At 40.4% G+C, this 17,781-nt stretch overlaps 1 pseudogene; it reads right to left on the bottom strand.

Moving 5' to 3' along the window:
* Window positions 1-4,822: 4,822 nt before the first annotated feature.
* On the bottom strand, window positions 4,823-16,145 carry LOC100755297 (annotated as a pseudogene).
* Between the last annotated feature and the right edge of the window lie 1,636 nt (window positions 16,146-17,781).

The raw sequence follows: 17,781 nt of genomic DNA on the forward strand, positions 1-17,781 counted from the left end.
TGCCACCAACATCTGGCTTTGGGTTGTTTTTTTTTTTTTTTAAATTAACTCTTTTAATTATCTGTCCTATTTCTGTACCAGTTAAGGAGCATTAAGTGATATTCTCTGTATGCCAGTAAATCTTGTGTAATTCCATGTGTTATTCAAGGCATAGGTAGTTATAAAATAATGAGGAAAAAAAGGTAAATGACAAAAGTTTAGACCATTGGTTTTAACTAATCACTATAGAAAAAGTATGGAAGATATAAAAAGAGAAATATTTGCTTGGCATGGTGGTGTACACTTTTAATCCCAGCACTTGAGTGGTAGAAGTAGGCGGATCATTGTGAACTCAAGGCCACAATAGTCTACATTTCCAGTTCCAGGCCAGGCAGAGATATATAGTTAGACCCTATCTCAAAAAAAGAAAAGTAAAAGGAAGAAAGATATGCTTATTAAAGAGTGAAATTTATCTTTCCTTCTCACCCTGCATACAAATTCATTTCAATTTGATCAAAGGTCACAATCTTGAACCTAAATCTCTGAAACTTCTAGAAGAATGAGTGGGAAGTAGACTTCAGGAGACAAGTTCAGGTAAAGACTTCTGAATGGGACTCCAGTCACCCTGGAAATGAGACCAACAATCAACACGTGAGACTTGAAGAAATTGAAAGCTTCTGTTCTGCAAGGAAACTTATAACCAAATGAAGATACAGTCTACAGAACAGACACAACCGTTTGCCAGCTATACTAGCAGAGGGTTAGTGTCTAGAATAGTCAAGGAACTCAGAAAACTAAATAGCAAGAAAACAAACAGCCAATTATGAGATAAGCTTAGAAAAAGAAATACAATGGCTAAGAAGTATTTTTTTTAACTCTTCACCATCCTTAGCCACCAGGGAAATGCAAATTAAAACTACTCTGAAATTTCGACTTATCCCAGTAAGAATAGCCAAAATTAATAAAATACTGGCAAGGGTGTGGGGAGAAGAGACCCTCCAGATACTGTTGGTGGAAGAGCAAATTGGTGCAGTCACTACTGGATTTCAGTGTGGCAATTCCTCAAGAAACAAGAAATAGACCCACCACAAGACTCAACTATACTGCTCCTACTACAGAGATACATGCTCAACCTTGTTCATAGCTTCTCTATTCACAATAGCTAGAACATGAAGACAGCTTATATGTCCATCAGCTGATGAACGGGTAGTAAGAAGGTACCTATATAGAATGCAATTTTATTCAACTCTAAGCAAAAACAAAATCATGAAATCTGTAGGTTGCTCAGAGGACATGTTGTCAAACTGCCCTCAGAGGAGGAAAAGTCCATTTTCTTTAAGGCTGTGGCTCCTTGTAGGTCAACAACACTCCAGTGGAGTAGACAGGAAGCACAAATTGGAGTTGATGGGTTATTAGAAGCGGAGGAGGAGAAGATAAATGGGGGGAGTAAGGAATTGAGGTATATTTGGGGAGAAGTTAGGAGGGTAGTGGAGGATGAATATGATCAAAATACATTGTATGACATTATCAAAGAATTAATAAAAGAAACATGCTTTTCACAGAGCTCTGAGATACCCTTTTTCAAGAAACCGTAGATAATTAGCACATGGAAAAGTCATCTTGGTTACCTTTTATTCTGGGCTTAGCTTCCCTGTCTATTACTGATGCAAAGTAAAAAATTGAGCAGAAGTTTAGTTTTCTGAAGAGGAAGTAAAAAAAAAGAAGCTTTTACTGGGGTATGAAATAAGGAAATATAAATTTTACAAAAGATGAAAGTATGGTTTGCAGTATGAAAGATTGATTCAATACTTCAAGAATCATTCTCCTGGAATAGGCATTTATGTTCAAAATATGAGAAAATTATCAAACTGCAACTTTTAGGATAAATTTGGCTAATAAATGTCACACAGAATAGAACTCTCAATTAATAAAACCTGTCTTTCCTATAGTAAGGAAAAGTGGCCGAACATTTGGTTATAAATTTTTCATCATACCTGGCTAGCTTATACATCAAAGTGACACCATAAATCATAGATGTGGGAAGCGTCTACATTTGTCTGAGTCTGTATTTCCCCAGAAACACACTATCTAACCTGGATTCCACTGACAGTAACTGTTGTGGAGGACATGCAAGGGAAGCCACAGAGGAAGAACTCAGGAAAATACGTTTGGCCAAGGCAGTCACCTTGGACGTTCAGACTTAATACTCATAGAGTGTTGTTCCTGCCTGGGAAAAAAAGGGTGGGAGTATCTGCCCACTGGCTTATTAGCTGAGGGTTATTCACCACAAGAATTCATTCATGAGCCTTCTGCCTAGTTAGCACACAAGGAGCTCAGAGAAAGCCCTTAGAGGAGGGACCTCAGAGGTGTGAACCAACATTGTTGTTGTATTTAAGATGAGGATTAGGCCAACATTTTCTGTAAAGAGACAGAACTAAATACGTCAGGGTTAACTGTTGACTGAGGTGTTATAGTTCAAAAGCAACCATAAGCAATACATAAACAAAGGAGAACAACTGTGTTTCAATAACTGTTTTTGCACACCAAAATATGAACTTTATGCAGTCTTGTGCTGTGTGTTACTGTTTTGTCTACTTTGTTCCCAACAATTTAAAAATGAAAAGAGCCAGTATTAAATTTATAACCATATAGAGACAGGGGAGTAGGTTGACTCTGGCTCTTGGGCCACTGTAGGTGAAACTTTGCTTTAATTTATGAAATTAATTTATCAAATATTTCCAAAATAGTAAGAGAAATAATATTTTATTTTAAGAGTATCAGATGATAGCATTTTGTAATTAGTCTATCATAAAAATGGCCCTAGTGTTTTGAAAAGCAGTTTGTTCCCATGTTAATCTCCTCCTGTTTGCATAAGTTATATAAGCAATGAAGTATGCATCTAAAACTCCAGATGAAACTAATGATCTCAGACTTCTTTAAAAGCAGAATGAGTTCATCATGGAAATCTGTTCTTCTCAATTAGAGAAAGCTTACCTCTGATGACCACAAATGTAAACAAATACAAATTGTCATTTCATAACAGAGACTTGAGGAAACAGAAGGCAGGCTCATCATCAACGGTATTTGCATAATAACGTTACTCCCAGAATTTACTTGGAAACAATCTACAGGGTGTAGTGGAAATGTAGTTTATGGGGGGAAAGGTTTAAAAATATACAACTTTCCTCCTCAGATTACACATTATGTCAACACCACAAAAGGCAAGAGAGCCTAAGTCCCAGCCTTCCAGAGAAACACATCATGTTAGACGACCTGACCTCTTTAATCATGGCTCTTTTGGAAAACAGATACCACACATCAGCTACAATATGCACCTTGCTAAATGCTGGAGATAGTATAGCACACAGACATCCTTTCCATAGAGGGTAAATAAATATCTGCTTTAGAGGAAGCATTCTGAATGTACCAGCAGGCTTCAGGAGGTTCTACTGAAAGCAAGGCTTTTTTTTTACTATAACAATATTTATCAAATATCTTCCATATTCCAAGACCAGTGCTTAAGCCACAGTTTGTAGTAAAGAATGATAGAGCTACACCTGATGGACTCATCGAATATTATTATGAAAGCAAAATATTAGCAAAAGAAGGGAGGGTGTGGATCAGTGATGAAGATAAGCCAGCCAACAGAGGGAACAGAAATCATAAGCAAGTAAAATAAAATCAGTGTGGTGTGTGTGTGTGTGTGTGTGTGTGTGTGTGTGTGTGTGTGTGTGTGTGTGTGTGCGTGTTTACAAGTGCCATGAGTAAAGTATTATTAATACAGTAACAAACTTCCATATTGGTGTGTGGTACGAACCAGTAATTCCATCACTAGAGAGGTTGGGGCAAAGGGATTGTGAGTTCAAAGACAGTCTAGGATAGACATCAAGACCCTGAATTTTCCTCTGAGGGATTCCATCTAAGCTGACACCTTAGAGTAATGATCAAAATGAGAGGAAGTGAATTCCCTTCTGGGAAAAAGATGAGGCTCTCAATACCAGAAGGCCTGCATGCCATCATATTCAAAGCCAGACAGAAAGGGAGGCTTGGAACTGGAGGGCAAACCACAGATAGCCTTGAAAAACATAAAGGTAGGAGCTGAGAATTAAAAAGAACAGAGAAGGAAATTAAGGACAACGCTTCATTTTCTTACTAGCTGCATAGATGGTTGTAAAATTTGCAAAGAAAATGGACACTGAGGAAAAGGCAAAATTGGGGCTAAACTCTTCTGTTTGCATTCATTAGTTTGAGGTATATGTTGACTTTCATGCAGAACTGTCAAATGACATTTGGAATTTTGAAAATAGGCTTTGGCTAAAAATACTTGAAAAGTATTTGGCTTCTAAATAGTATTACAAGGCGTGAGAGGGAGGTGGGTTACCTGATGAAAGACACTATGTCACTCATTCAATATTAGCAGAATGAATGGATGAAAGAATGAGTAAATAAATAAATTTAAACCTTGACTGTGCTACTTGTAACATGTGTGATCTTGGGTAGTTTATTTAACCACACTGAACAGCACAATTTCTCCATCTGTAATACTGGAAACAACTCTCTCCTTCCACTGTTAGTGGATTAATAAATTCATGATTATAAAGTGTTTGACACTACATGGCGTATGGGAGAAAAAAACCTACTGATGTGAACTTTCCTCTGCTTGACCTCCACAGTGCCACATTATCACAGGCAAAATGCCCCACTATATCTTTTCTGACAAACATCAGATTATCTTTTCCTACCTCTCTTTTCCTTCTTTTCTATTTTTCCCCTTCTCCCCATCTCTATCAAAATCCATTCAGAGTCCACCATATACACAACACTTCTTTTTTTTGTCATTTTAAATTTCGGTTTGTTTTATTTAAGTTTAATGTTAATTCCATGCTGTGTTTCAGTTAGAACAATACAGAGTCTGTATCTGTGGCTCCAGTCAGATATCCAGTAGTACAAATTAGCTTCAAGTTACACATACTGAACAAAAGAGGTTGAGCGAGGGCAGGAGGCTGAGGAGGAAGAGAGTGGAACACGCATGAAGGCTTCCATACCACCTTCACTGCTAACCTGCTTCAGAGAGGGAGGAGTCGGCAAGAATGAGCAGCCACAGACAGTTGAACTGTTACCAGCACCATGTTTTTCAGCAACACTTCAGCAGAGTTCCAAACACATTTAATAGCAAAACCATTACAACAAACTCCCCCAAACCACCTCAAGCTAACACCCAATTAAGTTTAAAGATGGGTATAAAATTCTATTTAAACGATTAAAAAAGGAAAAATGACAGCACATATGCCTCTATCATGTGATTAATCTTTCTTAGATGCATCACCTAGAAGTCTAATGGCTTTCAAATGTCATTTCCATTTCTAATGATGATCTTGCCACATGTGTTGGAGACAATACAATAATGCTGAAAAAGCCTCTATGCAGTCCTGTTTGTGTCATAAAACCTAAAAGCTTAGACCAGTAAAATGCACAGAAATTCACTCTAGCCTTTAAGAACTTCTGAAAACTGTTTGTTTGTTTTAAAAGGGGGGGAGAAAAAGAAAAACAACAGGGCAGGAACCTAAATTCTGATACCAAATGTGAAAGTCAAATTTGGTGGTTCTCAGTGACAATGGGGAACTTCCAGGGGACGGTTGGGAGGGAGGGTGGTAAGAGATGTGTTGTCTTGTTGGCTTTATTACATCTCACTGATTTTCATCGTTCACATCCTTTATTCTGCTCATCACCATCACACTGCACGTCTGAGGTCCACAACGTCAGGTTATCAGTAGCAGCTGCATGACAAGCGTAGGGTCCTTATGGCTTTCTTCACTCAGCATGTCCAGTTCTACAATTGCATCATCAAAAGCTGCTTTTGCCAACCTGCAGGCATGGTCAGGGGAATTAGGAATTTCATAGTAGAATACAGAAAAGTTGAGAGCAAGACCTAAACGAACGGGGTTCGTTGGAGGAAGTTCTGTCATTGCAATGTCACTAGCAGATTTGTAAGCCACAAGGCTGTTTTCTGCAGCCTCCTTCTTGTCATTTCCTGTGGGGCAAACACAGCCAGATACCTGTGGTAGTCCCCTTTCATTTTATAACAGAAAACCATGGAGTCGGCAGCATTAGCTGCTGGAATGAGTTGTTTGTCCAGTACATCCAGAATGTCACAGCAGATTAACTTGAGCTCAGTTTCAACCATTTGCCAGTACTCCCAAATCATCTTTAGTTTGTCCTCTCCTCCCTTGTTTTCTTCCTTCTGTTCAATGATGCTGATTATTCTCCAAGATGCTCTTCTGGCTCCAATCACACTTTTATATGCAACAGATAAAAGGTTTCATTCTTCCAAACAGGGTATTACTCATTCATATATGGATTTTAGACATAGAGCAAAAGATTACCAGCCCACAATCCACACTGCCAGAGAAGCTAGGTAACAAGGAGGACTCTAAGAGAGACATACATGGTCCCCTGGAGAAGTGGAAAGGGACAAGATCTCCTTAGCAAATTTGGAGCATAGGGGGAGGGGAGAGGGAGCTAGGAGAATGAGAAGGGGAGAAGAGGAGGGGTGAGGAGGACATGAGGGAGGAGAAAGGTTGAGTTGGGGGAAGAATAGAAGATAACAAGAGATACCATAATAGAGGGAGACATTTTAGGTTTACAGAGAAATCAGGCACTAGGGAAATGTCTGGACATCTACTGAAGGGACCAGCTCCCCATTTCAGCAGCCATAACAGCCTAGTACATGCTTGCCCTGACCTTGTCTTGGTCACTAGGAGGTCAGATGCCTGCCTCGTGGCAAGGAACCAATCAGAAGTTGGATGGTGGTGCTATGCTTTACAGTTCTGGGTGTGCTTTACAGACAAGTGCACAACAATGATGCACAGAGCATAGCAACCACCCTGGGAGGGCCTATGGGCCATAACAACCAGTTGACCAACCAACACAGGGCAAACCCTCCAAGCCTGGAGGCACACCAATACTGAGCCTGTGCATACCCCTAGATGCTCCCCTTATGCTGCCCTAAAGATCTCTATGCAGTGGCTTTGCAGCATCTTTCCTAGCAATCTGCCATGGTGAATGGATGGGAGGCCAGAGCTAACATGGGGTTAGCTCGTTAAACAACTGCAATAAAGCCTCGTGCAGTTTGCATCAAGCTTTCGCCTCTGCATGGTGATTGGGGTAGCTGAGGTAATGGACCGAGATCCTGGGGTCCTAAGCCTCCGGGGGTCTTTCACTACAAAGATGATACCAACTAACAATCTAAGCACCAGATGAGAGGCTACCTTAAATGCCCTCCCCCGATAATGAGATTGATGAATGACTTATATGCCATCCTATAGCCTTCGTCCAGCAGCTAGTTGAAGTAGAAGCAGACACCCATGGCTAAACACTGAACTAAACTGGAATCCAGTTGCAGAGAAGAAGGAGTGATGAGCAAAGGGGTCCAGACCAGGCTGATGAAACCCACAGATCTGAATAATGGGGAGCCCTTGGTCCCCAGAATGATAGCTGGGAAACCAGCATTGGACTGATCCAGACTCCAGGAACATGGGTGTCAGTGAGGAGACCTCGGAAATCCATGAGGTCTCCTGTAGTAGATCAGTACTTAACCCTAGTATAGGTGTGGACTTTGGGAGCCCATTGCACATAGAAGGATACTCACTGAGCCAAGACACAATGGAGGTGGGCCTAGGCCCTATCCCAAAGAATATGACAGACTCTAAAAACCTCCTATGGAAAGCCTCACCCTCCCTGGGGAGCAGAAAGGTTATGTGATAGGCAGGGTTTTAGTTGGGAGGCAGTAGGGGAGGAGGGGAGAGAGAAGGAACTGGGATTGACATGTAAAACAATCTTGTTTCTAATTCAAATAAAGAACAGGAAAAAAAAAGGTTTCATTCTTCAACTGTCAGCTCCACGTTCATCCCTGCTACTTTCTTCATTGATTCCACCATTTCGTAGTATTGCTTTGCCTGCTCTACTAGCTTTGCCTGGTACACCAGATCCTCCCGATCATCCACAGTGGCAGCAGCTCCGGCAGGGTCTGTGCAACAGATGGAAGCAGACAGCATCTCCCCACAACACTTTTTTGGCCATCAAAATAAGGAAACTGTAGAAGAAATGAGCAGAAGTGAACCATGCTTTTCATCATCCTAAAACAGAACTCAAACACCAATCTCTAGTGGTGCAATAGTGACACAAGTCTCTGAGGGGAATGTAACCAACCACTTTCTAATTGTTTTTCTGTGCCCCTCCATGGAAAGAAATATATGCTTGGCATTGCATTCCTGCACAAAACACTGTGGTTGGGGGGGGGAGGGTGTCCAAGCTAAATAGGTATGTAGATAACTGTGTTCTAAATATTTGTACTTACACTTTTAAACTATACCCAAGGACCTTCCCCCTACTCTATCCATTGCCCTTGACCCAATTCTGAGAGTTGCCCCTAGTGCTGCAACAGAACACCAGCTGCAGTTTCCACTCCCTGGCTGCCCTGGCCAGACCTTCTGTGAATCTCACATCCATCCCTGCTGGTCTTCCCTCCCCACTCCATCTCTGTGCCACAGCACCCACATTGAATGGACACCCCTTGCTCAAATAGGCCACACCTGCCAGAAGATCAGGTAGGCTGCCTGCAGGCTTTCCCCACTATTTCTTTTACCAATTGTCAGGGTTGCCACTAGTGCTACAACCAAACACCAGTGGCAGCTTCCCCTTATCACTGTCCACATCTCATGTGGGTCCCTCAGACCATCTTTCTCTGTCCTCCCCTTCTGCCAGCCACCAACACTATGGTGCAGGCCAATAAACCAGGCAACACAAAGCCAACACACTCTGAAAATCCAGAGAGGAAACAAAAACCAAGAAAAAAAAAACACCCACCCAAAAAGACAAACCTAGAAATCAGAAACTAGACCCATAATCACACAAAACCCAGATGCCTAGATGCCAACATAAGAACACAATCAATACAGCCAAGGCAACATGTCTCCACCAGCACTCAGCAATCCTACCAACAGCATGGCTGAATATTCCAACATAGCTAAAGCACAAGAAAAGACCTTCAAACCAACTATATGAAAATGATAGAGGTCCCTAGAGAAGAAATGAATAAAATAGGAATAGAGGAAGGAGAAGAATCCAGTTCAAAGACACAGAAAACATTTTCAACAAAATTATCAAGGAAAATGTTCCTAACCTAAAGAAGATGCATATAAGGGTACAAGAAGCATACAGAACACTAAATAGATTGAAACAGAAAAGAAAGTACCCAAACTTATGGGATATAATGAAAGTGCTACTAAGAGAAAAAGTTCATAACACTGAATGCCTACATTAAAAAAAAAATAGACATTCTGGGGAGAGGTGAGCTTGGGTCCCTATTTCAAGCCCGACTTCTGCTTGCCCACTCTGGGATCTCCTGGCCTGGGAACTTCAGGCAGGTCATCTCTCCCCACCCCCACGCTACAGACCAAGCAACACCAGTCTGCTGACATCGCTGTGCTAGTCCTGTTCCTACCCACTAGGAGAGGGAATGTCTAAGACCCGACTGCACCCACTATGAAACCTATCAGAGCATTGGACCTGCTTGTACCCACTGGAAGAGAACCTTGGACCTGTACCCATCAGGAGAGGAAGAGACCCCACCTGTACCCACTTGAAAAAGGGATGGGAAGACAACAATATAAGAACACATTCAACAACAAAAAATCAATATGATGCTACCAGAGACTAGGGACTCTACACCAGCAAAACCTGAACATCCCAACACAGATGAAGCAGAAGAGGATGACCATAAACACAACTTCATGAAGATGATAGACACCCTAAAAGAAGAAATGAGAAAATCCTTTGAAGAAATGGAAGAAAAGACAAACCAAAAATTGCAAGAAACAATTGAAACAGTGCAGTGTTTGAAAGCTGAAATAGAGACAATAAAATAAAAACACAGTCTGAGGGAATGCTGGAACTAGAAGAGATGGGTAAGCAATCAGGAACTAGAGATGCAAGCATAATCAAAAGAATACAAAAGATGCAGGAGAGAATCTTAGGCATTTAAGATACACTAGGGGAAATAGATTCATCAACCAAAAACAATCTTAAGTCCAACAAATCCCTAACACAAAATATCCAGGAAATATGGGACATTGTAAAAAGGCCAAATCTAAGAATAATAGGTATAGAAAAAGGTGAAGAAACCCAACTCAAAGGTGCAGAAAACATATTCAACAAAATCATAGAAGAAAACTTTCCCAACCTAAAGAAAGACATGCCAATGAAAGTACTATGAAGCCTACAGAACACCAAATAGAGTGGAACAAAAAAGGCCCCTTTTCACATAATAATCAAAACACCAAACATACAGAAAAAAGAAAAAATATTAAGAGCACCAAAGGAAATAGGCCAAGTAACATGTAAAGGCAAACCTATCAGAATTACACCTGACTTCTCCATGGAAACTCTGAAAGCCAGAAGGTCCTACAGATGCCAGCCCAGACTACTATACCCAGCAAAGATTTCCATCACTATAGATGGAGAAAACAAGATATTCCATGACAAAACCAGATTTAAACAATAAATATCCACTAATCCAGCCCTACAGAAAGTTCTGGAAGAAAAACTCCAACCCAAGGAAGTTAACTACACTCACAAAAACATGGGCAATAGATAATCCCACTTTACCAACAGACAAAAGAAAAAAAGGAGGGGGGTGTGGCGTGTAGTAGCAGCCAGTGCTACAACATTTCAGTTTCAGACAAGGGAATATGAGATTAAATAAAGACAAGTCAGTGGGTCATTCTTACAAAAAGAATGCCATTATTTCAGAGGGAAGTAGATTTATATACCAACAGCAGCCACAGTGGAAATTTAGTCAGGTCAAGGTCCATGTCCCCAAGCCCCCTGGCAATGGGCTGATAATTTGCATTCTTACCTACAGGCCTAGGCGGAAGGAGGGAAGTGAACGCCCAATCCGGGCGGACAGATAACATCAAGGGCACTTTATGTCACCCACCAGGGTTTCAACAGGAACACCTAGTCAGGAGGTGGGAAAGCCAACACCAAGGGCACCATAGGTCACCCATCAGGGTCCCAACAGGGGGGGATCCAGACACAATACCACTACCTCCAACAAATCCAAAACAAACAAGAATTAATGGTCATTAATATCCCTCAATATCAATGGTCCTAACTCGCCTATAAAAAGACACAGGCTAACACAATGGATATGAATACAGAATCCATCCTACTGCTGCATACAAGAAACACACCTCAACTTCAAAGACAGACAATACCTCAGAGTAAAGGGTTGTGATAAGATTTTCCAATCAAATTGACCCAAGAAATAAGCTGATGTAGCTATCCTAATATCTAACAAATTAGACTTCAAACTAAAATGAAGAATGTAATTTCATAATCATCACAGGAAAAATCCATCAGGATGAAGTCACAGATCTGAACATCTATGCCCCAAATACAAAGGCACCCACATTGGTAAAAGAAACATTGTAGGGGAAATCCTAACCTAGGCCACTTGGGCGTGGTCAGGGTGATGGGAGGAAGGTTTAAGAGTGAGGGGCACTCACCTGTGGTCACTTCTACTTACTTTCCTCCCTGCCAACTGGCTAGGCTGATCTGAGTGAGTACCATTTTCCTAAATAACCTACCTTTATATCTAGACCTGACTCCGTATTGCAATTCCACATTAAAACATTACTAAAATTCAAATCACAAATAAGATCTCACACAGATATAGTGGAAGACTTCAACACCCCCACTCACACCACTAGACAGGACCATCAGACAGAAACTTAACAAAGAAACAAAGAAAATAACAGAAGTTGTGACCCAATTGGGTTTAACATACATCAATAGAACATTCCATCCAAACACAAAAGTGAAGGGACCAGCTCCCCATTTCAGCAGCTATAACAGCCGAACACATACTTCCCTGACCCTGTCTTGGTCACTAGGAGGTCAGATGCCTGCCTCGTGGCAAGGAACCAATCAGAAGTTGGATAGTGGTGCTATGCTTTACAGCTCTGGGTGTGCTTTACAGACAAGTGCACAGCAATGATGTGCAAAGCATAGCAACCACCCTGGGATGACCTATGGGCCATAGCAACCAGTTGACCAATCAACACAGGGCAAACCCTCCAAGCCTGGAGGCACACCAATACTGAGCCTGTGCATACCCCTAAACACTCCCCTTATGCTGCCCTAAAGATCTCTATGCAGTGGCTTTGCAGCGTCTTTCCCAGCCATCTGCCATGGTGGATGGATGGGAGGCCAGAGCTAACATGGGGTTAGCTCATTAAACAACTGCAATAAAGCCTCGTGCTGTTTGCATCAAGCTTTCGCCTCTGCATGGTGATTGGGGTGGCCACAGTCCTAGGCTGAGATCCTGGGGGCCTGAGTCTCCGAGGGTCTTTCAAAAATAATTTACCTTCTTCTCAGTACCACATGGAACATACTCTAAAATCGACCACATGCTCGGCAACATAGCAAACCTCAACAGGTAGAAAAAAATTGTAATAACCCCTGTATCTTATCAGACCACCATGCTTTAAAGTTAGAATTCAGCAACAACACAAATTGCAGAAACCCTACAAACTCATGGAAATTGAACAACATGCAATTGCACTATTCAAGGTAGAAATAAAGAAAGAAATTAAAGACTTCCTAGAATTTAATGAAAATGAAGACACAACATAACCAAACTTATGGGACATTTTAAATGCAGAGCTAAGAGGAAAGTTCATAACACTAAGTGCCCACAGGAAGAAACTGGAAAATAGTCACACTAGAGAATTAACAGCACAACTGAAAACTCTAGAACAAAAAGAAGCAACCTCACACCCGAGGAGTAGGCATGAGGAAATAATGAAATCCAGGGCTGAAATCAATAAAATAGAAAAAAGAAAAAAATACAAAGAATCAATGTAACAAAGGAGTTGGTTCTTCCAGAAAATCAACAAGATAGACAAACCTTTATCCAAACTAACCAAAAGGCAGAAAGGGAACATGAAAATTAATAAAATCAGAAATGAAAAGGGGGACATAACAATGGATACTGAGAAAATACAGAGAATCTTCAGATCATACTTTGAAAACCTGTTCTCCACAAAATTTGAAAATTTAAAGGAAATGGATAATTTTCTGGATAGATATCACTTACCAAAATTAAATCAAGAGCAGATAAGCAATATGGACAGACCTATAACCACTAATGAAATATAAGCAGTCATCACAAGTCCCCCAACCAATAAATGCACAGGGCCAAATGGCTTCAGTGCAGAATTCAACCAAAAATTCAAAGAAGAGCTAATACCAATACTCCTCAAATTGTTCCATACAATAAAAGCAGAAGGTTTATTGCCAAATTCTTTTTATGAGGCTGCAATTACCATGGTACCCAAGCCACACAAAGATAGAACCAAGAAAAAGAACTATAGATCAATATCCCTCGTGAACATTGATGCAAAAATACTCAATAAAATACTGGCAAATTGAATCCAAGAACACATCAGAAAAATCATCCACCATGATCAAGTAGGCTTCATCCCAGGAATGCAGGGATGGTTCAATATACAAAAATCTATCAATGCAATTGACCATATAAAAAAACTGCAAAAGAAAAACCACATAATCATCTCACTAGATGCTAAAAGTCCTTTGACAAAATCCAACCTCCTTCATGTTAAAGGTCCTGGAGAGAACAGGAATAATAGGAACATACCTGAACATAATAAAAACAATATACAGTAAAACAACAGCCAACATCACACTAAATGGAGAAAAATGCAATATGATTCCTCTAAAATCAGGAACAAGACAAGGCCGTCCACTCCATATCTCTTCAATATTGTACATGAACTTCTAACTATAGCAATAAAGCAACAAAAGGAGATCAAGGGGATACAAATTGAAAAGGAAGAAGTCAAACTTTCGTTATTTGCAGATGATATGATAGTCTATATAAGTGACCCAAAAAATTCTACCAGGGAGCTCCTACAGCTGACAAACACCTTCAGCAAAGTCGCAGAATACAGTATTAACTGAAAAAAATCAGTAGCCCTACTATATATGGACAAAAAATGGGCTGATAAAGAAATCAGAGAAACATCACCCTTTACAATAGCCACAATCAACATAAAATATCTTGGGGTAACACTAACCAAACAAGTGAAAGACTTGTATAGCAAGAACTTTTGAGTCTTTAAAGAAGATACCAAAAAATGAAAGATCTCCCATGCTCTTGGATAGGTAGGATCAACATAGTAAAAATGGCAGTCTTGCCAAAAGTAATCTACAGATTCAATGCAATCCCCATCAAAATCCCAGCACAATTCTTCACAGATATTGAAAGAATAATTCTCAACTTTATATGGAAAAACAAAATACCCAGGAGAGCCAAAACAACCATGTACAATAAAGGAACTTCCAGAGTCATCACCATCCCTGACTTCAAGCTCTATTATAGAGCTATAGTCCTGAAAACAGCTTGGTATTGGCACAAAAATAGACAGATAGACCAATGGAATAGAATTGAAAGCCCTGGTATTTACCCATACACCTATGAACACCTGATTTTTGACAAAGAAGCTAAAATTATACAATGGAAAAAGAAAGCATCTTCAACAAATGGTGCTGGCACAACTGGGTGCTGGCATGTATAAGACTGCACATAGATCTGTATCTATCACCATGCACAAAACTTAAGTCCAAATGGCTCAAAGACCTCAACATAAATCCAGCCACACTGAACCTATTAGAAGAGAAAGTGGGAAGTACCCTTGAAGGAATTGGTACAGGAGACCACTTCCTGAACATAACACCAGTAGCACAGACACTGAAATCAACAATAAATGGGACCTCCTGAAACTGAGAAGCTTCTGTAAGGCAAAGAACACAGTCAACAAAACAAAATGGCAGCCCACAGAATGGGAAAAGATATTCACCCTCCCCACATCTGACAGAAGACTGATCTCCAAAATATACAAAGAACTCAAGAAGCTAGTCAACAAAACACCAACTAATCCAATTAAAAGGTGGGGTACAGAACTAAATAGAGAATTCTCAATATAGGAATCTAAAATGGCTGAAAGACACATAAGAAAATGCTCACCATCCTTAGCCATCAGGGAAATGCAAATCAAAACAACTCTGAGATACCATCTTGCTCCTGTCAGAATGGCTAAAATCAAAAACACCAATGACAGTTTATGCTGGAGAGGATGTAGAGAATAGAGCACACTCCTCCACTGCTGTTGGGATTGCAAACTCGTACAGCCACTTTGGAAATCAGTATGGTGGTTCCTTAGGAAAATATGAATCTGTCTACCACAAAATCCAGCAATTCCACTTTTACATATATAACTAAAAGTTGCACATTTATACAACTAGGACATCTGTTCAACCATGTTCATAGTAGCATTATTTGTAATGGCTAGAACATGAAAGCAACCTAGATGCCCCTCAACTGAAGAATGGATGGAGAAAATGTGGTACATTTACACAATGAAGTAGTACTCAGTGGAAAAAAACAACGGAATCTTGAAATCCACAGGTAAATGGACAGAACTAGAAGAAACCATCCTGAGTGAGGTAACCCAGTCACAAAAAGACAAACATGGTATGTACTCACTAATATATGGATTTTAGATACAGAGCAAAGGAGTACCAGCCTACAATCCACATTGCTAGAGAAGCTAAGAAGCAAAGAGGACCCCAAGAGAGATATACATGGTCCCCCAGAGAAGAGGAAAAGGACAAGATCTCCTGGGCTAATTGGGAGCATGAAGGGAGGGAAGAGGGAGTTAGGAGAAAGAGAAGGGGAGACAAGGAGGGGAGAGGAGGACGTGAGAGATCAGAAAGGTTGAGTCAGGAAAAGAATAGAAGAAAACAAGATAAGAGATACCATAATAGAGGGAGCCATTATAGGTTTAAAGAGAAATCTGGCACTAGGAAAATCTCCAGATATCTACAAGGTTGACCCAAACTAACAATCTAAGCAATAGTAGAGAGGCTACCTTAAATGCCCTTCCCCAATAACGTGATTGATGACTACCTTATATATAGTGGGAAATTACCAATACGGAGTCAGGTAGAAATACAAGGGTATTTAATAGGGAAAAGTCTTACTTACAGAGCGACCTATCCAGCCGGCGTGGCAGCAGTCTGAACGCAAGCTCAAAAGAGAAACCGAAAGTGAAAATGCAGTCACCCTACATCCCCTGACCACGCCCTCGCAAGCTTGTGAAGGCGTGGTCAGGCACACCTGTAGCCAGCCCCTAAGTAGGCGTGGCTACAGCTTCCCCTACACTTATATGCCATCCTAGAGCCTTCATCCAGTAGCTGATGGAAGCAGAAGCAGACACGCACAGCTAAACACTGAGCTGAACTCTGGAATCCAGTTGCAGAGAGGAAGGAGTGATGACCAAAGGGGTCAAGGCCAGGCTGGAGAAACCAAGAGAAACAGCTGACCCGAACAAGGGGGAGCTCATGGACCCCAGACTGATAGCTGGGAAACCAGCATAGGACTGTTCCAGACCCACTGAATGTGGATGTCAGTTTGGAGGTCTGAGCAATCTATGGGGGCCTCTGGTAGTGAATCAGTATTTATCCCTAGTACATGAATGGACTTTGGGAGCCCATTCTACATAGAGGGATACTGTCTCTGCCTAGACACATGGGGGAGAGCCTAGGCCCTGCTCTAAATGATATGACAGACCTTGAAGATTCCCCCATGGAAGGCCTCATCCTCCCTGGGTAGCAGAAAGGGGATGGGATAGGGGGATAATGGGGGCAGGGGAGGAGTGGAGGGAGAGGGAACTGGGATAGAAAAGTAAAACAAGCTTGTTTCCAATTTACATTTTAAAAAATCTGAAAAAAATTGGATAGATCTCATACTAGCAACTGAACAGCATACTTAAAAGCTCTAAAACATAAAGAAGTAAGCACACTTAAGAGGACCAGATGGCAAGAAATAAACTGAGGACTGAAATCAATAAAAATGAAATGAAGAGAATAATACAAAGAATCAATAAAACAGAGTTGGTTCTTTTAAAAAATCAACAAGTTAGACAAACCCTTATCCAAACCAGCTAAAAGACAGAGATAGAATATCCAACGTAACAAAAATCAGAAATGAAAAGGAGGACATAAGAACAGACAATAAGAAAAAAATTGAGTGAATCCTAAGAAATTACTCTAAAAACCTATACTTCACCAAATTGGAAAAACCTAAAAGAAACTTATAATTTTCTCCACAGGTACCACTTGCCAAAGTAAAACCAAGATCAGATAAACAATTTAAATAGACTTATAACCCCTAATGAAATACAAGTAGTCATTAAAAGTCTCCCAACCAAACAAAAAGCCAGGGTCAGGCAGTTTTAGCACAGAATTCTAACAGACTTTCAAAGAAGAACTAATAACACTCAAATTATTCCACAAAGTAGAAACAAAGGGAGCATTGCCAAATTCATTTTTATGAGGCCACAGTTACCTTGATACCCAAAGGACACAAAAATTCAACAAAGAAAGAGAATTACAAACCAATTTCCCTTATTCACATACATGCAAAAATATTTAATAGTATCCTTCTAAATAGAATCCAAGAACACATGAAAAAGATCATCCACCATGATCAAGTAGACTTCATTCCATAGATGCAGGAATGGTTCAACATACAAAAATCAATCAATGTAACCCACTATAAAAACAAACCAACAGAAAAACATATGATCATTTCATTATATCCTGAAAAAGCCTTTGACAATATCCAATACCCCTTCATAATAAAAGAACTGGAGAGAG

This window comes from Cricetulus griseus, chromosome 2 (genome assembly GCF_003668045.3).
Source record: "Cricetulus griseus strain 17A/GY chromosome 2, alternate assembly CriGri-PICRH-1.0, whole genome shotgun sequence".
Classification (NCBI taxonomy): domain Eukaryota; kingdom Metazoa; phylum Chordata; class Mammalia; order Rodentia; family Cricetidae; genus Cricetulus; species Cricetulus griseus.